Source organism: Oncorhynchus masou, chromosome 24 (genome assembly GCF_036934945.1).
Source record: "Oncorhynchus masou masou isolate Uvic2021 chromosome 24, UVic_Omas_1.1, whole genome shotgun sequence".
NCBI classification, from domain to species: domain Eukaryota; kingdom Metazoa; phylum Chordata; class Actinopteri; order Salmoniformes; family Salmonidae; genus Oncorhynchus; species Oncorhynchus masou.
In genome coordinates this window covers 2,550,984-2,575,320 of record NC_088235.1, presented here as the reverse complement: position 1 = coordinate 2,575,320, position 24,337 = coordinate 2,550,984, and the positions used below count along the sequence as shown (strand labels likewise).

The 24,337-nt window shown below is 46.6% G+C and overlaps 1 pseudogene; it reads left to right on the top strand.

Annotated features, from left to right (window-relative positions):
- LOC135513361 (formin-2-like) overlaps positions 1-24,337 on the top strand; it is a 158,158-nt pseudogene that overhangs the window by 15,883 nt on the left and 117,938 nt on the right.

The window sequence follows — 24,337 nt, the reverse complement described above, 5'->3', positions numbered from 1 at the left end:
GTTAGACAGTAAATATCCCCCTGGTTCAGTCCCATTGTGTTGATATGCAGTATGTTAGACAGTAAATATCCCATTGTGTTGATATGCAGTATGTTAGACAGTAAATATCCCATTGTGTTGATATGCAGTATGTTAGACAGTAAATATCCCCCTGGTTCAGTCCCATTGTGTTGATATGCAGTATGTTAGACAGTAAATATCCCCCTGGTTCAGTCCCATTGTGTTGATATGCAGTATGTTAGACAGTAAATATCCCATTGTGTTGATATGCAGTATGTTAGACAGTAAATATCCCATTGTGTTGATATGCAGTATGTTAGACAGTAAATATCCCCCTGGTTCAGTCCCATTGTGTTGATATGCAGTATGTTAGACAGTAAATATCCCCCTGGTTCAGTCCCATTGTGTTGATATGCAGTATGTTAGACAGTAAATATCCCCTGGTTCAGTCCCATTGTGTTGATATGCAGTATGTTAGACAGTAAATATCCCATTGTGTTGATATGCGGTATGTTAGACAGTAAATATCCCATTGTGTTGATATGCAGTATGTTAGACAGTAAATATCCCATTGTGTTGATATGCAGTATGTTAGACAGTAAATATCCCCCTGGTTCAGTCCCATTGTGGTGTTATGCAGTATGTTAGACAGTAAATATCCCATTGTGTTGATATGCAGTATGTTAGACAGTAAATATCCACCAGGTTCAGTCCCATTGTGTTGATATGCAGTATGTTAGACAGTAAATATCCCATTGTGTTGATATGCAGTATGTTAGACAGTAAATATCCCATTGTGTTGATATGCGGTATGTTAGACAGTAAATATCCCCCTGGTTCAGTCCCATTGTGTTGATATGCGGTATGTTAGACAGTAAATATCCCATTGTGTTGATATGCAGTATGTTAGACAGTAAATATCCCCCTGGTTCAGTCCCATTGTGTTGATATGCAGTATGCTAGACAGTAAATATCCACCAGGTTCAGTCCCATTGTGTTGATATGCGGTATGTTAGACAGTAAATATCCCATTGTGTTGATATGCAGTATGTTAGACAGTAAATATCCCATTGTGTTGATATGCGGTATGTTAGACAGTAAATATCCCCCTGGTTCAGTCCCATTGTTATACAGTGTGTTAGACAGTAAATATCCCCTGGTTCAGTCCCATTGTGTTGATATGCAGTATGTTAGACAGTAAATATCCCATTGTGTTGATATGCGGTATGTTAGACAGTAAATATCCCCCTGGTTCAGTCCCATTGTTATACAGTGTGTTAGACAGTAAATATCCCCCTGGTTCAGTCCCATTGTGTTGATATGCAGTATGTTAGACAGTAAATATCCCCCTGGTTCAGTCCCATTGTGTTGATATGCAGTATGTAAGACAGTAAATATCACATTGTGTTGATATGCAGTATGTTAGACAGTAAATATCCCATTGTGTTGATATGCAGTATGTTAGACAGTAAATATCCCCTGGTTCAGTCCCATTGTGTTGATATGCAGTATGTTAGACATTAAATATCCCATTGTGTTGATATGCAGTATGTTAGACAGTAAATATCCCCCTGGTTCAGTCCCATTGTTATGCAGTATGCTAGACAGTAAATATCCCCCTGGTTCAGTCCCATTGTGTTGACATGCGGTATGTTAGACAGTAAATATCCCATTGTGTTGATATGCAGTATGTTAGACAGTAAATATCCCATTGTGTTGATATGCGGTATGTTAGACAGTAAATATCCCATTGTGTTGTTATGCAGTATGTTAGACAGTAAATATCCCATTGTGTTGATATGCAGTATGTTAGACAGTAAATATCCCATTGTGTTGATATGCAGTATGTTAGACAGTAAATATCCCATTGTGTTGATATGCAGTATGTTAGACAGTAAATATCCCCCTGGTTCAGTCCCATTGTGTTGATATGCAGTATGTTAGACAGTAAATATCCCCCTGGTTCAGTCCCATTGTGTTGATATGCAGTATGTTAGACAGTAAATATCCCATTGTGTTGATATGCAGTATGTTAGACAGTAAATATCCCATTGTGTTGATATGCAGTATGTTAGACAGTAAATATCCCCCTGGTTCAGTCCCATTGTGTTGATATGCAGTATGTTAGACAGTAAATATCCCCCTGGTTCAGTCCCATTGTGTTGATATGCAGTATGTTAGACAGTAAATATCCCCCTGGTTCAGTCCCATTGTGTTGATATGCAGTATGTTAGACAGTAAATATCCCATTGTGTTGATATGCGGTATGTTAGACAGTAAATATCCCATTGTGTTGATATGCAGTATGTTAGACAGTAAATATCCCATTGTGTTGATATGCAGTATGTTAGACAGTAAATATCCCCCTGGTTCAGTCCCATTGTGGTGTTATGCAGTATGTTAGACAGTAAATATCCCATTGTGTTGATATGCAGTATGTTAGACAGTATATATCCACCAGGTTCAGTCCCATTGTGTTGATATGCAGTATGTTAGACAGTAAATATCCCCCTGGTTCAGTCCCATTGATATGCGGTATGTTAGACAGTAAATATCCCCCTGGTTCAGTCCCATTGTGTTGATATGCAGTGTGTTAGACAGTAAATATCCCCCTGGTTCAGTCCCATTGTGTTGATATGCAGTATGTTAGACAGTAAATATCCCATTGTGTTGATATGCAGTATGTTAGACAGTAAATATCCCCCTGGTTCAGTCCCATTGTGTTGATATGCAGTATGTTAGACAGTAAATATCCCCTGGTTCAGTCCCATTGTGTTGATATGCGGTATGTTAGACAGTAAATATCCCATTGTGTTGATATGCAGTATGTTAGACAGTAAATATCCCCCTGGTTCAGTCCCATTGTGTTGATATGCAGTATGTTAGACAGTAAATATCCCCCTGGTTCAGTCCCATTGTGTTGATATGCAGTATGTTAGACAGTAAATATCCCATTGTGTTGATATGCAGTATGTTAGACAGTAAATATCCCCCTGGTTCAGTCCCATTGTGTTGATATGCGGTATGTTAGACAGTAAATATCCCATTGTGTTGATATGCAGTATGTTAGACAGTAAATATCCCCCTGTTTCAGTCCCATTGTGTTGATATGCAGTATGTTAGACAGTAAATATCCCCCTGGTTCAGTCCCATTGTGTTGATATGCGGTATGTTAGACAGTAAATATCCCCCTGTTTCAGTCCCATTGTTAGACAGTAAATATCCCCCTGGTTCAGTCCCATTGTTATACAGTGTGTTAGACAGTAAATATCCCCCTGGTTCAGTCCCATTGTGTTGATATGCAGTATGTTAGACAGTAAATATCCCCCTGGTTCAGTCCCATTGTTAGACAGTAAATATCCCCCTGGTTCAGTCCCATTGTTATACAGTGTGTTAGACAGTAAATATCCCCCTGGTTCAGTCCCATTGTGTTGATATGCAGTATGCTAGACAGTAAATATCCCCCTGGTTCAGTCCCATTGTGTTGATATGCAGTATGTTAGACAGTAAATATCCCATTGTGTTGATATGCAGTATGTTAGACAGTAAATATCCCCCTGGTTCAGTCCCATTGTTATGCAGTATGCTAGACAGTAAATATCCCCCTGGTTCAGTCCCATTGTGTTGATATGCAGTATGTTAGACAGTAAATATCCCCCTGGTTCAGTACCATTGTGTTGATATGCAGTATGTTAGACAGTAAATATCCCCCTGGTTCAGTCCCATTGTGTTGATATGCAGTATGTTAGACAGTAAATATCCCCCTGGTTCAGTCCCATTGTGTTGATATGCAGTATGTTAGACAGTAAATATCCCATTGTGTTGATATGCGGTATGTTAGACAGTAAATATCCCCCTGGTTCAGTCCCAATGTGTTGATATGCAGTATGTTAGACAGTAAATATCCCATTGTGTTGATATGCGGTTATGTTAGACAGTAAATATCCCCCTGGTTCAGTCCCATTGTGTTGATATGCAGTATGTTAGACAGTAAATATCCCATTGTGTTGATATGCAGTATGTTAGACAGTAAATATCCCCCTGGTTCAGTCCCATTGTGTTGATATGCAGTATGTTAGACAGTAAATATCCCCCTGGTTCAGTCCCATTGTGTTGATATGCAGTATGTTAGACAGTAAATATCCCCCTGGTTCAGTCCCATTGTGTTGATATGCAGTATGTTAGACAGTAAATATCCCCCTGGTTCAGTCCCATTGTGTTGATATGCGATATGTTAGACAGTAAATATCCCCCTGGTTCAGTCTCTTAAAATTAGCATATTCCCATTTGGAGGGATCATGTTATCTGTGTTGTTGGAGGTGATTGGTTGGCATGGCTTTTGGCTGTGACGTGATAGTGTCCTCAAAGAGCTCTGACACGCGCACACACACCATCTGCCCAGTGTGTCGTGGTTGGACTACATTTCCCAGCAGCCATTTGTAACCGGAGTACCACCTTATCACAGCATCGCAGTCATGCTGGGTATCTGCGTCATCGGTCTGCAGCACACAGCAGTCTTCTGTTACCGTTACACTCGGGGGTGAAAGTAAGGCGGTCTGGGACGGCGTATTGGTAAAATAAATATTGGTGGGGCGCCGTAACTGTAAAACTTGAGGCCGTCACAATTAACACAACATGAGTGGCTGAGACCGAGGCGCGCATGGACAACAGTGGATGCATCAACTCAGGCTACACGTGTAGACCTAATGACTGACTGTCACAGAACGGCCGCACAGTAGCCTACACGTAGACCTAATGACTGACTGTCGCAGAACGACAGTTCAGCAGCCTACACGTAGACCTAATGACTGACTGTCACAGTTCAGTAGCCTACATGTAGACCTAATGACTGACTGTCACAGAACAACAGTACAGTAGCCTACATGTAGACCTAATGACTGACTGTCGCAGAACGACAGTACAGCAGCCTACACGTAGACCTAATGACTGACTGTCGCAGAACGACAGTTCAGTAGCCTACATGTAGACCTAATGACTGACTGTCACAGAACGACAGCCTACACGTAGACCTAATGACTGACTGTCGCAGAACGGCAGTACAGTAGCCTACATGTAGACCTAATGACTGACTGTCGCAGAACGGCAGCCTACATGTAGACCTAATGACTGACTGTCGCAGAACGGCAGCCTACATGTAGACCTAATGACTGACTGTCGCAGAACGGCCGTACAGTAGCCTACACGTAGACCTAATGACTGACTGTCGCAGAACGACAGTACAGTAGCCTACACGTAGACCTAATGACTGACTGTCGCAGAACGACAGCCTACATGTAGACCTAATGACTGACTGTCGCAGAACGGCAGCCTACATGTAGACCTAATGACTGACTGTCGCAGAACGGCCGTACAGTAGCCTACACGTAGACCTAATGACTGACTGTCGCAGAACGACAGTACAGTAGCCTACACGTAGACCTAATGACTGACTGTCGCAGAACGACAGCCTACACGTAGACCTAATGACTGACTGTCGCAGAACGACAGCCTACACGTAGACCTAATGACTGACTGTCGCAGAACGGCAGCCTACATGTAGACCTAATGACTGACTGTCGCAGAACGGCCGTACGGCAGCCTACATGTAGACCTAATGACTGACTGTCGCAGAACGGCCGTACAGTAGCCTACACGTAGACCTAATGACTGACTGTCACAGAACGACAGTACAGCAGCCTACACGTAGACCTAATGACTGACTGTCACAGTACAGTAGCCTACATGTAGACCTAATGACTGACTGTCGCAGAACGACAGTTCAGTAGCCTACACGTAGACCTAATGACTGTCGCAGAACGGCCGTTCAGTAGCCTACACGTAGACCTAATGACTGACTGTCGCAGAACGACAGTACAGTAGCCTACATGTAGACCTAATGACTGACTGTCGCAGTTCAGCAGCCTACACGTAGACCTAATGACTGACTGTCGCAGAACGACAGCCTACACGTAGACCTAATGACTGACTGTCGCAGAACGACAGCCTACACTGTAGACCTAATGACTGACTGTCGCAGAACGACAGCCTACATGTAGACCTAATGACTGACTGTCGCAGTACAGCAGCCTACACGTAGACCTAATGACTGACTGTCGCAGAACGGCCGTTCAGTAGCCTACACGTAGACCTAATGACTGACTGTCACAGAACGACAGTATAGTAGCCTACATGTAGACCTAATGACTGACTGTCGCAGAACGGTAGCCTACGCGTAGACCTAATGACTGACTTTCGCAGTTCAGCAGCCTACACGTAGACCTAATGACTGACTGTCGCAGAACGACAGCCTACACTGTAGACCTAATGACTGACTGTCGCAGAACGACAGCCTACATGTAGACCTAATGACTGACTGTCGCAGTACAGCAGCCTACACGTAGACCTAATGACTGACTGTCGCAGTACAGCAGCCTACACGTAGACCTAATGACTGACTGTCACAGTACAGCAGCCTACACGTAGACCTAATGACTGACTGTCGCAGTACAGCAGCCTACACGTAGACCTAATGACTGACTGACTCGCAGTACAGCAGCCTACACGTAGACCTAATGACTGACTGACTCGCAGTTCAGCAGCCTACACGTAGACCTAATGACTGACTGTCGCAGAACGACAGTACAGTAGCCTACACGTAGACCTAATGACTGACTGTCGCAGAACGACGGTCTCCTTCCAGTCTTTAAATTGCGGGTGCACAGTGCACTGTTTGGATGATGGAAGTGTTATTTTGTGAGTGAATGAATGTGGGCAGGTAGTCTGAAGGGGACGCCTTTTTTGTTAAGTGATTGTTTGACAAGCGGATGAATACGTCATGACTGATAGGAAAAGCTTTCCCTGAAGAAAATGGATTTAAATCGCCAAAATTAAAGGCCCAGCCTAATTAGCTTGCTTCTGTGTGCGATATATATATATATATATATCACACACACACACACTCACACTCACTCACATATACACACACACACACAAATATATATATATATATAAATAAAATACAATTTAAAATAGGCTACTACACCAGAAAGCACAACTTGGCCACAGAGGATCATTAGCTACGTTAAGCTGTTGGTTGTTTTAAGCCTGGAGTAAGAAGGGCCTGCATGGACAGCAGAGCTACAAATACCAAACATATTGTTGGTTGTTTTAAGCCTGGAGTAAGAAGGGCCTGCATGGACAGCAGAGCTACAAATACCAAACATATTGTTGGTTGTTTTAAGCCTGGAGTAAGAAGGGCCTGCATGGACAGCAGAGCTACAAATACCAAACATATTGTTGGTTGTTTTAAGCCTGGAGTAAGAAGGGCCTGCATGGACAGCAGAGCTACAAATACCAAACATATTGTTGGTTGTTTTAAGCCTGGAGTAAGAAGGGCCTGCATGGACAGCAGAGCTACAAATACCAAACATATTGTTGGTTGTTTTAAGCCTGGAGTAAGAAGGGCCTGCATGGACAGCAGAGCTACAAATACCAAACATATTGTTGGTTGTTTTAAGCCTGGAGTAAGAAGGGCCTGCATGGACAGCAGAGCTACAAATACCAAACATATTGTTGGTTGTTTTAAGCCTGGAGTAAGAAGGGCCTGCATGGACAGCAGAGCTACAAATACCAAACATATTGTTGGTTGTTTTAAGCCTGGAGTAAGAAGGGCCTGCATGGACAGCAGAGCTACAAATACCAAACATATTGTTGTTTTTTTTAAGCCTGGAGTAAGAAGGGCCTGCATGGACAGCAGAGCTACAAATACCAAACATATTGTTGTTTTTTTAAGCCTGGAGTAAGAAGGGCCTGCATGGACAGCAGAGCTACAAATACCAAACATATTGTTGGTTGTTTTAAGCCTGGAGTAAGAAGGGCCTGCATGGACAGCAGAGCTACAAATACCAAACATATTGTTGGTTTTTTTAAGCCTGGAGTAAGAAGGGCCTGCATGGACAGCAGAGCTACAAATACCAAACATATTGTTGTTTTTTTAAGCCTGGAGTAAGAAGGGCCTGCATGGACAGCAGAGCTACAAATACCAAACATATTGTTGTTTTTTTAAGCCTGGAGTAAGAAGGGCCTGCATGGACAGCAGAGCTACAAATACCAAACATATTGTTATTTTTTTTAAGCCTGGAGTAAGAAGGGCCTGCATGGACAGCAGAGCTACAAATACCAAACATATTGTTGTTTTTTTAAGCCTGGAGTAAGAAGGGCCTGCATGGACAGCAGAGCTACAAATATCAAACATATTGTTGGTTTTTTTAAGCCTGGAGTAAGAAGCAGCGCTACAAATACCAAACATATTGTTGTTTTTTTAAGCCTGGAGTAAGAAGGGCCTGCATGGACAGCAGAGCTACAAATACCAAACATATTGTTGTTTTTTTTAAGCCTGGAGTAAGAAGGGCCTGCATGGACAGCAGAGCTACAAATACCAAACATATTGTTGGTTGTTTTAAGCCTGGAGTAAGAAGGGCCTGCATGGACAGCAGAGCTACAAATACCAAACATATTGTTGTTTTTTTAAGCCTGGAGTAAGAAGGGCCTGCATGGACAGCAGAGCTACAAATACCAAACATATTGTTGGTTGTTTTAAGCCTGGAGTAAGAAGCAGCGCTGCAAATACCAAATATATTGTTGTGTTGCGACCCAGTCATGCGGATCACAATATTTTAAAAATACATTAACGGAAAAACTGTTTGGAAAGCAAATTACTATTGCTGTAACGACTCCAATCTGTCTTTTAGGTATCACAATTCTTAACTTATTTGAGTAGCTGATGTTATTTTTGTATTTTTTTGTAGTGTATCTTATTACCAGCGAAGAAAATGGTGCATATTCACTGTCTTTCATTGGGTCAGTGACACTTTCCTTTGTTGTTGGACAATCACTTCCTCCTCCAGGTTGGATGGGATGTTTATAGTGTATTTGTCTCCCCTTTTCGGAGGCCTTTCATATCGATCAGACTTCGTTTTTATTGATCGCTATGCCCTCTGGGTGTCGGTCAGTCGCTATGCCCTCTGGGTGTCGGCCGGCCGCTATGCACTTTAGGTATGGTTTTGCTGAGTTTGAGTGCTCTGAGCTCTAACACACCGCTAATGGCTGTGATGCTACCTGTAACAAGAGCCACCTTGTTGTTATGGTGACAATGCCACAGTGAAAGTCATAAATGCTTAAGGATGCAGAGTCAGTGTTCTTGGTGGCTCTCTGGAGGGACCAGCCTCCTGGCACAGTGTCTCTCTGGAGGGACCAGCCTCCTGGCTAACTGTTGGTACAGTGTGTCTCTCTGGAGGGACCAGCCTCCTGGTTAGCTGTTGGTACAGTGTGTCTCTCTGGAGGGACCAGCCTCCTGGCTAGCTGTTGGTACAGTGTGTCTCTCTGGAGGGACCAGCCTTCTGGTTAGCTGTTGGTACAGTGTGTGTCTCTGGAGGGACCAGCCTCCTGGCTAGCTGTTGGTACAGTGTGTCTCTCTGGAGGGACCAGCCTCCTGGCTAGCTGTTGGTACAGTGTGTCTCTCTGGAGGGACCAGCCTCCTGGCTAGCTGTTGGTACAGTGTGTCTCTCTGGAGGGACCAGCCTCCTGGCTAGCTGTTGGTACAGTGTGTCTCTCTGGAGGGACCAGCCTCCTGGCTAGCTGTTGGTACAGTGTGTCTCTCTGGAGGGACCAGCCTCCTGGCTAGCTGTTGGTACAGTGTGTCTCTCTGGAGGGACCAGCCTCCTGGTTAGCTGTTGGTACAGTGTGTCTCTCTGGAGGGACCAGCCTCCTGGCTAGCTGTTGGTACAGTGTGTCTCTCTGGAGGGACCAGCCTCCTGGCTAGCTGTTGGTACAGTGTGTCTCTCTGGAGGGACCAGCCTCCTGGCTAGCTGTTGGTACAGTGTGTCTCTCTGGAGGGACCAGCCTCCTGGCACAGTGTCTCTCTGGAGGGACCAGCTTCCTGGCTAGCTGTTGGTACAGTGTGTCTCTCTGGAGGGACCAGCCTCCTGGCTAGCTGTTGATACAGTGTGTCTCTCTGGAGGGACCAGCCTCCTGGCTAGCTGTGTGAACACTGTACTGCTGCATGTTGTAGCAATAACAGAGAACGACAGCCCTTTTGCGCTCCCTCCCTGCCTGACTTATGTTCTCCTCAGAGGTATACAGATGGGACCGCTTTCAGATTGTAGCCTGATGCTATAATATGGCCATGGGAACACTAAGGCAAAGTGTAGCTGATTACAGACAGGAAAGGATGGGACAGGGCAGCTCTCAGACCTGTGAATATATGATCGTTCTCTGCCCTCCCTCTCCTCCCTGTGCAGCACAGAGCAGCAGCATAGAGAAGGAGAAAGCGTAGTCATAAAGCAATCTGATCTGACTGCAAGCCGTCCCATCAGCCTGTGCAAATACCCGGTGACTTGCCTGAAGCTACAATGACAGCAGGGATAAGAGACCAGTCCACTATATCAGGCTCTCTGAGTCTGGACTGGTCAGAGTTACCATGAGAACAGGAGGGCAGCGACGCCCAATGTTTCTGGGGACTGCTGCAGTTTCACAGAGGATGCAGCGTCTTAGGGAGTTGTCAGGATCGCAGACCGGTGACAGGAAAGAAGTGTCAGACTGGCAGTAACTCACTGCATTGTCAGAAGAGGAATAGAGAACAGCAGAGCAGAGGGAAAAAACACCACCGTTTACATCCCTGAGGAATAAAACACCACCGTTTACCACCTCGAGGGATTTGTTGATTTTATTTTTCTAAAATGCAAACTCCACATTTTTCCCTCAGCGGTCTTGGCGATGATGGAATATCTACATGTTCCAAACAGGAAGTGCAGAGAGCTGAGTCCGGAGGCTATGCGCCATAAAATTCAATATTCTGTCCGGGAACTGACAGATTAAAGCAGACAAGGACATGGCGTATATGTCAGAGTCAGGCGTAGAGACCGATGGGGGCTCCTCCTCCTCCTCCTCCTCCCTGGCTCTAGCTAATGATGATGTGGGGGCCTCTGAGTGTGTGGTGCTGTCTCGGGTTCCTGAGCTAGTCCGAGAGCTACTAACCATCAACGGCCAGGGAAGAGGGGAGGAGAGGGAGAGGAGGCTGGACCTAGCATGGCTGAAACTCAAACAGACCGTCCGCAGGAAATGCAACCTATTTGAGCACCTGCAGGTTAGCATGGGAGCAATATGTACAAGGCTGTGTCTCTGTCCAAAGTACGGTAGCACCCTATTCCCTATGTAGTGCACTACTTTTGACCAGGGGACCTATGGGATGGGTGCTTTTGTTCTTCGATCTAACATGGTTGAGTACACACGGCATGCGATTTCACTTAGCGGTCATGGAGTGTTTCCGTTGCACTCAGCATCCAAGACGAGAGTTTTCCATCTGAAATGGGATTAGTCCATGTGATTGGTTGACTTATGATTGTAGAATGAATAATGGCACCCTATTCCCTTTATAGTGCACTATTTTAGACCAGGGCCCATAGTGCACTAAATGGGGAATAGGGCCCATAGTGCACTAAATGGGGAATAGGGCCCATAGTGCACTAAATGGGGAATAGGGCCCATAGTGCACTAAATGGGGAATATGGCCCATAGTGCACTAAATGGGGAATATGGCCCATAGTGCACTAAATGGGGAATAGGGCCCATAGTGCACTAAATGGGGAATAGGGCCCATAGTGCACTAAATGGGGAATATGGGCCCATAGTGCACTAAATGGGGAATATGGGCCCATAGTGCACTAAATGGGGAATAGGGCCCATAGTGCACTAAATGGGGAATAGGGCCCATAGTGCACTAAATGGGGAATAGGGCTCTCGATTGTGCATCTGTAGAAGTTTGTGAGTGCTTTTGGTGACAAGCCAAATTTCTTCAGCCTCCTGAGGTTGAAGAGGCGCTGCTGCGCCTTCTTCACGATGCTGTCTGTGTGAGTGGACCAATTCAGTTTGTCTGTGATGTGTATGCCGAGGAACTTAAAACTTGCTACTCTCTCCACTACTGTTCCATCGATGTGGATAGGGGGGTGTTCCCTCTGCTGTTTCCTGAAGTCCACAATCATCTCCTTAGTTTTGTTGACGTTGAGTGTGAGGTTATTTTCCTGACACCACACTCCGAGGGCCCTCACCTCCTCCCTGTAGGCCGTCTCGTCGTTGTTGGTAATCAAGCCTACCACTGTTGTGTCGTCCGCAAACTTGATGATTGAGTTGGAGGCGTGCGTGGCCACGCAGTCGTGGGTGAACATAGTAATTCATAATGGATCCATAACTAAATCAACATCTGCATTTTGAAAGATGATTTTTATCATTTTATTAACAAAAGCATAAAGATGCTGATGAAGAAATACAGTACTATACAGTATATGCTTTCACATTTGGGTAATAAAGCATTTAAAGCATTTTGAAGAAAAACCACCTGCATTTATTTGTTAGGTGACTATGCAGTCTGACAAGTAAACACAGCCTACAATACATACTGTAGTAAACATGGGAAAGTGCCTAATTTCTTTCATAAGGGAGAGCAGGCCATCTCCAGACTTTCTCAGTGACCTCAAGTACCTTGAATAATTGCTGTACTTGAGAATTCTGGCATGTGAGAGACCGGGGTTCAATTCACCGACGGGGAGAAAGGAGTAGACTGTCCTTGTAAATAAATGTGTTCTTAACTGATTTCATGTGTTTCATAGTTTTGATGTCTTCACTATTATTCTACAATGTAGAAAATTATTTAAAAAAAAACAATAATCCTGGAATGAGTAGGTGTGTCCAAACTTTTGACTGGTACTCGCTTAATTAATCAATTTAATATTATGGTGTTTCTATTCCAAGAAACTAAAAACCCTCTGGGTTTCCGTTAGGATGGAGCGGAAAATATGGCGCTGTACAACGTGACGGTCGGCAGTACAGTACTGGGCTATTTAGCTAAAGAATCCCAATGCCGTGCTGGCAGGGCACACGGGAGACTGGGGTTCAAGTCCCCGACAGGGAGGAAGGAGTAGACTGTCCTTGTAAATTAGAATTTGTTGACTTGCGTAGTAAAATAAGTAAGGGAATTCACCCCCGTAGTGGACAAAAATGAATGGCAAATTATTGGCATAGGACAAACCATGTACACATTGGCCAATACCACCCAAAGCGGCGTTGATTCATGCAAAGTTTACTTCAAATGCCATATGGCTATTGCCAGTTGTAACACTTCAAAAATCCAACAGGTGGCGTTTGCGCTCCACCATGGTTTTTCATATTGATATTGGACTCCAAGTCAACATCCAAAAGCCAAATTTTGAAAAAATGGATTTTTTGAAAAAAACTTATCACCCCTTAAAGTGCTTTCTGGACCGTTTTTCGAAATTCTTTCGCTTTTTTTGTCAATTACACATGTATAAGAACTGTATGAAAATACTTTTGTCCAATTTTATTATCATAATTTTTTAAATTTTTTTACTTGCGCATTATTGCATATGTTTTGTCCATCTGCAATATGATTTCATAGGAAGTCAGAAGTCAAAAGTCAAAAATTATTAAATTTCATAAACTTCACACACCCCTAAAAAAGTGCTTTCTGGACCGTTTTTCGCAATTTTTTCGAATTTTGTGTCAGTTACACACGTATAAGAACTGTATCAACATACTTTAGTCATATTTTATTATCATATAATGTTTTTGTTTTTTTTGCTTGTGCATAAGGCATATGTTTTGTGGGGGCCAAATGTCATAAGAAATTTGACATTCTCAAAAATCCTTCAGAAATGCAAAATTGACTGGCCTGATGAACTCGGGATGGCCGGGCAGTGATTGTTGTTCCTTTCAATCACTCGTGGTGTTGATTTCATCATGTCCATTTGTTTATGTTTTCTCACTTTTGCAAAGTCACTGTGCATTTGCCATATGGTTAACTGGGCCTTCACCATCACCAATTTGTCATGCTATAAAAATCATGCAGGAATGCCAAATTGACTGAACCGATGAACTCGGGATGGCTGGGCAGTTATTCTGGTACCTCTCCATCGCTCGTTTGAGTTGATTTCAGAATGTCGCTTTTGGTGATGGTACCTCACTGTTAAAACATATTGCAAATGTTCCTTACTTTTGCAAAGTCACTGAAAATTCGTGCAGGAATGCCAAATTGACTGGCCCGATGAACTCGGGATGGCTCGGCAATGATTCTGGTACCTCTCCATCGCTCATTAGGGTTGATTTCAGAATGTCCATTTGGTAATGTTTTCTCACTCTTTCAAAGTCACTGTGCATTTGCCATATGGTTAACTGGGCAGTCACCATCACCAATTTGTCATGCCATAAAAATCATGCAAGAATGCCAAATTGACTGGCCCGATGCCATAGGGATGACTGGGCAGTGATACTGGTACCTCTCCATCGCTCGTTTGGGTTGATTTCAGAATGTCGCTTTTGGTGATGGTACCTCACCGCTTAAACATATTGCTAATGGACAAGAGTCACCTGCAAGTCACCGTCCATCAGTCAATTTGATATCATTCTGACACCAAACTGATACAAACTGACACCAAACCCACTTTTCCCAACTCATTTAGGAGCCAAGTATAACATACTTCAGAGCTGGCCCAAAATTCACAAGGCCTTCGGTACAAAACATTAAAAAACCATAAAACACATAGTTACTTTCTAGCTGCGGGGCCAGTTCGGACATTATGTGTAGTCCTATGTGAGGCGACCCGAATCCCGAGTTTCGGCTCGATAGGTCATTTGGTGTCCGAGTAAAAGCCTAATTGGTGCTGAAAATCCACTTTTTTCCATGCCTTGCTACGGGGTCCTTGAATGAGCTATCGGACCGAGATGTTGGGTTCTGTCTCTATGGGCCGAGACGGTCACAATGCACCTAGTCTTGTGTCTCTGGGACATTTCTAAATGTCGCCATTTTCGTAATGGTCAAAATGAATTGAAGTCATTGCAAATGTTCGACGCTGTTTCTCGGTCCGAGAACCTCCTAGAGCGCCGTAACTCACCACGCACTATCTACCTGAGGTCTAGAACAGGATTCTAAAGTTTCGGAACTCTAGGTCTGACGGTTCTTTTTTAGCTCGAACAAAGCTAACTATTGGAGGCACTGTCAGTCTCTACACACCCCAATACGTCCCTCCATCCAAGTTGTGAAAAAAAAAAAACCCCACCTATATCTGAACATCACGATCTGGTCATCGTACGATTTCTCTTAAATGACGATAGATAAATGGCCGATTTTTTTTTTTATTGACACCGGAGGCTCCTTGACTTTGACGTGAAGTGAAAAAATCTTTTCTCTATTTTCATTTTGGACCTTTTAATCCCAGAAATATGGCCATAACTCAAAAACCGTTGAGGCCTAGACGCCATCTTGTTCGGGGCCATCTTCCCATTATGCCAAACCTACGCTCACCAAGTTTCGGCTTCGAAATATTTTCAGTTTTCGAGATATGGCACGTCGTGATTCGGGATGTTTTGTCCAATAGCAATATGATTGCTTATGCCCTCTTGTGGGATCTTCCGGCATAGCGCAAAAATGGGCCAAAATTTGTTTATTTTATTAAACGAAAACCGAATGTCCGACAAAGTTCATTTGATGACTTCCCGGTAGGTCTGGCCCTGCCGCTCGGCCCGACGCCGTCCCCGAATTTTACAAATGTTTTCGGACGTCTAGTAAGGGACCGTACAGTTCCAATAGGGACTTTCTCACTAACCATACGGTGATTGTCAAAATGTTCCCTTAAGGTATGTTAGGCTAAGAGCATAACATTTATACCCCCTAATTTTCTAATTCTAGTCCAACTGATACCCAAACCGAAATTATGTTCAAATAACTATCTTATTCATTTATCAAGACCAGTCCTCATGCTTGTCTCAGAGCAGCGTGAAACGGTGCTAAAATAGTTGTAGGCATTTGCTTCTAACTTCAATATTCTCTTTAAATTACCTTCACCACTTTTAACAGCACATGACTCAACACTACTGAGACTCATGTCTCCTACAGTATATCGAAAATATGACGTGACTCTCCGCAAATAATTACATTTAGAGGATTGGAGGATAGTTCTGTAATTCAGTGATATTTATTCCCATAGTAATTCGTTATGGATCAATAACTAAATAAAGATCATCATTTTTATTAATGAAAGCATAAAGCATAAACCGTTATTGGTTACATTGTTTTAATTTGAACTTGCAGACTGACACTAAGAACAGAACAGCGAGAACGTTTCCCTTGTCAGTGCCTTTTATTAGTGCAATACCCCTTAAATATTTTGGAGATTGTTACAAATCAGCAAGAAAAAGGCCATTCTTAAACATGGGGTGAGACATTGTTACTAATTTATTTAAAAAAAGCCTGTTTGTTATTTAGAATAATTTATTTGTTTTTAGAAATGCATTGTCTTAGACCGTTGCGTCACTCAGGCGCTGTACAATGTGACCGGTCAGGAGTGGCCTACCCTACTACTACTAAACTAGTGACATGGTGTTTCCATATCTGATGTTAAACTAGGGACATGGTGTTTCTATATCTGATGTTTTAGTTTACAATACAGGTATAGAACCAGCATCTGTAGCAACACAGGTTGCACTGCTATGCAGTGTCGTAGACCATTGCGTCACTCAGGGGCTGTACAACGTGACCTGGCGGAGGGGCCTACACTACTACTACAGTAAGAGAGAAATAATCCTAACAAATGAAATAATAAAAACCTTAGTGTAACAACAGTTACTGAAGTCATGCACTATTATCAGTTTCTATTTAGGTTTGTCACCCATTCATTGTCAGTTAGACACAGTAGGACCCAAAAGCATAATCAGTGCTCTAACTCCCCCTTGTGGTGGTCTGGAGCAATGAAGTAGTGACGCAGGGTACCGTACTAAACCACAAATTAACTCAAGTCCCGCGGCTCAACTTTTTAAAGGAGGAACCACTGTTCTATTGTCCCCCTATAGCATTATCTCCTCTTATGTCCTATTGTCCCCTAACAGCGTTATCTCCTCTTTTGTCCTCTGTTGTCCCCTTATGCTATTTTATCTTATGTCCTCATGTATGCCATATTATCTCCCTCTCTCCCCCAGCAAGACCAGCTGTACACGTGGGCAGCGGTCAGCCAGCCCCCCCACTCCATGGAACACTTTGAGGGCCGGGCCCCCCTCCCTGGGCACCTGAAGACCCTGTGGCCCCCACCCAGACCTGTGGGAGACGATAGACCAGGCCTCATGTACACCGAGGAGGGTAGGGGCCCTCACCACATCCATATAGATACTATTATACTGTAGAGACTAGATCTGAAACAGCTAACTACTGGAACAGACCAGGTCTCATTACACTTTGTTATACATTCTACCAAGGTGGGAAGGTGCCCTCATCAAAACAGTTACTAACTTCAGACTGTTGTACTTGTTTTCTCCTTTAACTCTCACTTGCGCTGATTTTGCAGATGGAGTCTAGAAACGTTAACTTCCTTAGCCAGGGTGGAGAGCTCGTAGCCTCGTCCCTTAGCCAGGGTGGAGAGCTCGTAGCCTCGTCTCTTAGCCAGGGTGGAGAGCTCGTAGCCTCGTCCCTTAGCCAGGGTGGAGAGCTCGTAGCCTCGTCCCTTAGCCAGGGTGGAGAGCTCGTAGCCTCGTCCCTTAGCCAGGGTGGAGAGCTCGTAGCCTCGTCCCTTAGCCAGGGTGGAGAGCTCGTAGCCTCGTCCCTTAGCCAGGGTGGAGAGCTCGTAGCCTCGTCCCTTAGCCAGGGTGGAGAGCTCGTAGCCTCGTCCCTTAGCCAGGGTGGAGAGCTCGTAGCCTCGTCCCTTAGCCAGGGTGGAGAGCTCGTAGCCCGTCCCTTACCCAGGGTGGAGAGCTCGTAGCCTCGTCCCTTAGCCAGGGTGGAGAGCTCGTAGCCTCGTCCCTTAGCCAGGGTGGAGAGCTCGTAGCCTCGTCCCTTAGCCAGGGTGGAGAGCTCGTAGCCTCGTCCCTTAGCCAGGGTGGAGAGCTCGTAGCCTCGTCCCTTAGCCAGGGTGGAGAGCTCGTAGCCTCGTCCCTTAGCCAGGGTGGAGAGCTCGTAGCCTCGTCCCTTAGCCAGGGTGGAGAGCTCGTAGCCTCGTCCCTTAGCCAGGGTGGAGAGCTCGTAGCCTCGTCCCTTAGCCAGGGTGGAGAGCTCGTAGCCTCGTCCCTTAGCCAGGGTGGAGAGCTCGTAGCCTCGTCCCTTAGCCAGGGTGGAGAGCTCGTAGCCTCGTCCCTTAGCCAGGGTGGAGAGCTCGTAGCCTCGTCCCTTAGCCAGGGTGGAGAGCTCGTAGCCTCGTCCCTTAGCCAGGGTGGAGAGCTCGTAGCCTCGTCCCTTAGCCAGGGTGGAGAGCTCGTAGCCTCGTCCCTTAGCCAGGGTGGAGAGCTCGTAGCCTCGGCTTTTGTTCTGTTAGAGTTGAGCTTCCTGTTTTATACTAGTGGTTTTAAGAGGACGTTGCGTCTCTGTGCCTTGATACATATGACCAGCGTTAATTTAACCCAACAGTGTAGATTTAAGGAAAGACTTTCTAAACTGGATCTCTTCTTTCCTGCTCTGATACCTTTTTAGAGGGCGATGAAGGTTAGTTACATTGTGAATGTGTTTCTGCATGGTCATTTAACTCTTTCTTTTTGGCCTTGCTCGTCATGTGCTGTCCGTCTGTAGTCCCACATGCTATTAAAAGGGCCAAGGTTGCATAGCAACAATGAGTCAGTGCTTAGGCAGGCAAAAATGGATGGATATTCTGAGCACAGCTTTCCCCTCCCTTTCTCCCGACAAACATCCCGTCGTCTCTCCCCCCGACAAAACATCCCGTCGTCTTTCCCCCCGACAAAACATCCCGTCGTCTTTCCCCCCCCGACAAAACATCCCGTCGTCTTTCTCCCGACAAACATCCCGTCGTCTTTCCCCCGACCAGACATCCCGTCGTCTTTCCCCCCCGACCAGACATCCCGTCGTCTTTCCCCCGACAAAACATCCCGTCGTCTTTCTCCCCCCCCGACAAAACATCCCGTCGTCTTCCCCCCGACCAAACATCCCGTCGTCTTTCCCCCCGACCAAACATCCCGTCGTCTTTCTCCCGACAAACATCCCGTCGTTTTTCCCCCCAGACCAAACATCCCGTCGTCTTTCCCCCGACCAAACATCCCGTCGTCTTTCCCCCCCCCCGACCAAACATCCCGTCGTCTTTCCCCCCGACCAAACATCCCGTCGTCTTTCCCCCGACCAAACATCCCGTCGTCTTTCTCCCGACCAAACATCCCGTCGTCTTTCTCCCGACAAACATCCCGTCGTTTTTCCCCCCGACAAAACATCCCGTCTTTCCCCCGACCAAACATCCCGTCGTTTCCCCCCGACAAAACATCCCGTCGTCTTTCCCCCGACCAAACATCCCGTCGTCTTTCCCCCCGACCAAACATCCCGTCGTCTTTCCCCCGACAAACATCCCGTCGTCTTTCCCCCGACCAAACATCCCGCGTCTTTCCCCCCGACCAAACATCCCGTCGTCTTTCCCCGACCAGACATCCTGTCGTCTTTCCCCCGACCAGACATCCCGTCGTCTTTCTCCCGACAAACATCCCGTCGTCTTTCCCCCCGACCAAACATCCCGTCGTCTTTCCCCCCGACCAAACATCCCGTCGTTTTTCTCCCGACAAACATCCCGTCGTCTTTCCCCCCGACCAAACATCCCGTCGTCTTTCCCCCGACCAAACATCCCGTCGTCTTTCCCCCGACCAAACATCCCGTCGTCTTTCCCCCCCGACCAAACATCCCGTCGTCTTTCCCCGACCAAACATCCCGTCGTCTTTCTCCCGACAAACATCCCGTCGTCTTTCTCCCCCGACCAAACATCCCGTCGTCTTTCTCCCCCGACCAGACATCCCGTCGTCTTTCCCCCCGACCAGACATCCCGTCGTTTTTCCCCCCGACCAGACATCCCGTCGTCTTTCCCCCGACCAACATCCCGTCGTCTTTCCCCCCGACCAGACATCCCGTCGTCTTTCCCCGACCAGACATCCCGTCGTCTTTCCCCCCGACCAGACATCCCGTCGTCTTTCCCCCCCCCGACCAAACATCCCGTCGTCTTTCCCCGACCAAACATCCCGTCGTCTTTCTCCCGACAAACATCCCGTCGTCTTTCTCCCCGACCAAACATCCCGTCGTCTTTCTCCCCCGACCAGACATCCCGTCGTCTTTCCCCCGACCAGACATCCCGTCGTCTTTCCCCCGACCAAACATCCCGTCGTCTTTCCCCCCGACCAAACATCCCGTCGTCTTTCCCCCCGACCAAACATCCCGTCGTCTTTCTCCCGACAAACATCCCGTCGTCTTTCTCCCCCGACCAAACATCCCGTCGTCTTTCTCCCCCGACCAGACATCCCGTCGTCTTTCCCCCGACCAGACATCCCGTCGTCTTTCCCCCCGACCAGACATCCCGTCGTTTTCCCCCCGACCAACATCCCGTCGTCTTTCCCCCGACCAGACATCCCGTCGTCTTTCCCCGACCAGACATCCCGTCGTCTTTCCCCCGACCAGACATCCCGTCGTCTTTCCCCCCCCGACCAGACATCCCGTCGTCTTTCCCCCCCCGACCAGACATCCTGTCTGTCCTTGCTACTGAGTCTAACACCTAAAGGAAAACAGGCTGCTCGATGTAATGTTGCTTTTTCCCTCACTATTGGTTTGATGACATGAGGCTTTAGACAACTTTTGATGTTCACATTAAATGTCAATTTTCATTTCATTCTAAGAAACACAATGCATGATGGTACGGATTGTGAATTGAAGTAATCATTGCATCACATATCATCCAGTAGAAAGTGGTCTGGTCTAGTTGACCGTGCATGGTTGTGGTTGTATTCTGGTAGTGATTAATACCAGTAGAAAGTGGTCTGGTCTAGTTGACCGTGCATGGTTGTGGTTGTATTCTGGTAGTGATTAATACCAGTAGAAAGTGGTCTGGTCTAGTTGACCGTGCATGGTTGTGGTTGTATTCTGGTAGTGATTAATACCAGTAGAAAGTGGTCTGGTCTATTTGACCGTGCATGGTTGTGGTTGTATTCTGGTTGTGATTAATACCAGTAGAAAGTGGTCTGGTCTATTTGACCGTGCATGGTTGTGGTTGTATTCTGGTTGTGATTAATACCAGTAGAAAGTGGTCTGGTCTAGTTGACCGTGCATGGTTGTGGTTGTATTCTGGTAGTGATTAATACCAGTAGAAAGTGGTCTGGTCTAGTTGACCGTGCATGGTTGTGGTTGTATTCTGGTTGTGATTAATACCAGTAGAAAGTGGTCTGGTCTAGTTGACCGTGCATGGTTGTGGTTGTATTCTGGTTGTGGTAATATAGAAGTATCCTGTCTCTCTCTTCCTACAGAACACCAGGCAGCCATCTTGGGGCTGAAGAGACATCAGAGGGAAGAAGTCGGCCAACTTCAGGTCAGTCTCCCTAGTCAGTAGGGAATCATCCAACCCTACATGAGAGGTTATCTATAGGACTGTACAGTCTTCCCCTTTGGAGAGAACAGCATAGTATCTCTAGTCCAACATTTATCATAATAGCCCTGGCCTCCTTCACCTGATTAACCACAAGGGGGCAGCATCCACTAAGAGTTGTACTAGTTTAGTGGAATACTCTTAATAGCAGTTCTAAGTGAGGGTATTGGTGTGTGTGGACCAGTACCTGGCACACTCTGACCTCTCCCATGTTTATCTCTTATCATCCGTGTCTCCTGGAGATGCTCCTCGTTGTTGAAGTGTTGTCCTTCTGAAAGCCGCCATCTTGTCCCATATGAAGTAATTTAGCTCCTCTATAAGAAGCCCCGCCTCTAACAAGAATACGTTGAATATAACATTGTTCTCCTTCTGGTTATAAAACAGTTAACATATTGCTTTAAAGGTTTATATGAACACTGTTTTCCCTCTTCCTCTCGCCCTCTGGCTCCCCCTCTCTCGCCCTCTGGCTCCCCCTCTCTCGCCCTCTGGCTCCCCCTCTCTCGCCCTCTGGCTCCCCCTCTCTCGCCCTCTGGCTCCCCCTCTCTCGCCCTCTGGCTCCCCCTCTCTCGCCCTCTGGCTCTCGCTCTCTGGTCCCCCCCCTTTCTCGCTCTCTGGTCCCCCTCGCTCTCTGGCCCCCCTCTCTCTGTCTCGCTCTCTGGTCCCCCCCTCTGTCTCTCCAGGAGGAGTCAGTGCTGAAAACAGTGAAGCTGAAAGAGGAGCACGTCAATGTGATCCAGCAGTTAGAACAGACCATTGAGGACCTGCGGACTAAGATAGCTGAGCTGGAGGAACAGCACCCCCTGCTGGACAGAGATACTATTAGTATGGAGCCGGAGGCTGGTGTGGAGGGGGGTCTGTACCGGGAGGTCTGTCATGTAGACCTACAGACTGAAGAGAGGATGGTGAAGGAGGTCTGTCATGTAGACCTACAGACTGAAGAGAGGATGGTGAAGGAGGTCTGTCATGTAGACCTACAGACTGAAGAGAGGATGGTGAAGGAGGTCTGTCATGTAGACCAACAGACTGACTGTCTCCTGAGTTGTCTGGAGGCCAAGTCTGTCCAGACGTCGCCTATGGAGGAAAGCTATAAGTTTAAAGTGCCTTTACCGGACCAGATGCCACCCTTGTTTGTGAACGAGGCTGGAGGAGAGTCCTCTTTGTCTTCCTCCTGTCCCCTGAAACTCCCCCCAGAACTGGCCCTGTCCCTACCCATACCCTTCTCCCCCAAGGTCGCACCAGCATTTGTCTGTACGTGCCAACAGCAGCAGAGTGGCATTAAACACCCCCCACCACCTCCTTTACCTGGTCACTCCATGGCTCCTCCTCCACCACCTCCTTTACCAGGGGGTGCAATGCCTCCACCACCTCCTCCACCTCCTCTACCAGGGGGTGCAATGCCCCCACCACCTCCTCTACCAGGGGGTGCAATGCCCCCACCACCTCCTCCACCTCCTCTACCAGGGGGTGCAATGCCCCCACCACCTCCTCCTCCTCCTCTACCAGGGGGTGCAATGCCCCCACCACCTCCTCCACCTCCTCTACCAGGGGGTGCAATGCCCCCACCACCTCCTCCACCTCCTCTACCAGGGGGTGCAATGCCCCCACCACCTCCTCCACCTCCTCTACCAGGGGGTGCAATGCCCCCACCACCTCCTCCACCTCCTCTACCAGGGGGTGCAATGCCCCCACCACCCCCTCCACCATTACCTGGGATGGGTGGACCACCTCCTCCTCCTGGCTCTGGCCCTCCTCCATGTGCCCTGGGCTCCCTGGTCCCTCCGTTGCCCATGGGACTGTATGCTCTAGGCATGGCCCAGGAGAAACCTCCCCGGAAAGGAGTGGTGGAGCCCCCCAGACCCATGAAACCTCTCTACTGGACCAGGATACAGCTCAACTCAGCTCAACACAAAAAGTAATCAATCAATCAAATGGATTTAACAAGACATTTGTTTTATTTCAGCATTTGTTTCTAAAGCTTTACGCTAAAAAGGAATCATATGATGACAGCTATGCTAGTTGCATAAACATCTGTACCTGTATTGACTAAGGCTTTAGAGGAGGAGTGGTGATCTAGGATCAGGTCATAGTCTCAGTAGGAGTGGTGATCTAGGATCAGGTCATAGTCTCAGTAGGAGTGGTGATCTAGGATCAGGTCATAGTCTCAGTAGGAGTGGTGATCTAGGATCAGGTCATAGTCTCAGTAGGAGTGGTGATCTAGGATCAGGTCATACAGAGTCTCAGTAGGAGTGGTGATCTAGGATCAGGTCACAGTCTCAGTAGGAGTGGTGATCTAGGATCAGGTCATAGTCTCAGTAGGAGTGGTGATCTAGGATCAGGTCATAGTCTCAGTAGGAGTGGTGATCTAGGATCAGGTCATAGTCTCAGTAGGAGTGGTGATCTAGGATCAGGTCATACAGAGTCTCAGTAGGAGTGGTGATCTAGGATCAGGTCATACAGAGTCTCAGTAGGAGTGGTGATCTAGGATCAGGTCATAGTCTCAGTAGGAGTGGTGATCTAGGATCAGGTCATAGTCTCAGTAGGAGTGGTGATCTAGGATCAGGTCATAGTCTCAGTAGGAGTGGTGATCTAGGATCAGGTCATAGTCTCAGTAGGAGTGGTGATCTAGGATCAGGTCATAGTCTCAGTAGGAGTGGTGATCTAGGATCAGGTCATAGTCTCAGTAGGAGTGGTGATCTAGGATCAGGTCATAGTCTCAGTAGGAGTGGTGATCTAGGATCAGGTCATAGTCTCAGTAGGAGTGGTGATCTAGGATCAGGTCATAGTCTCAGTAGGATGGTGATCTAGGATCAGGTCATAGTCTCAGTAGGAGTGGTGATCTAGGATCAGGTCATAGTCTCGGTAGGAGTGGTGATCTAGGATCAGGTCATAGTCTC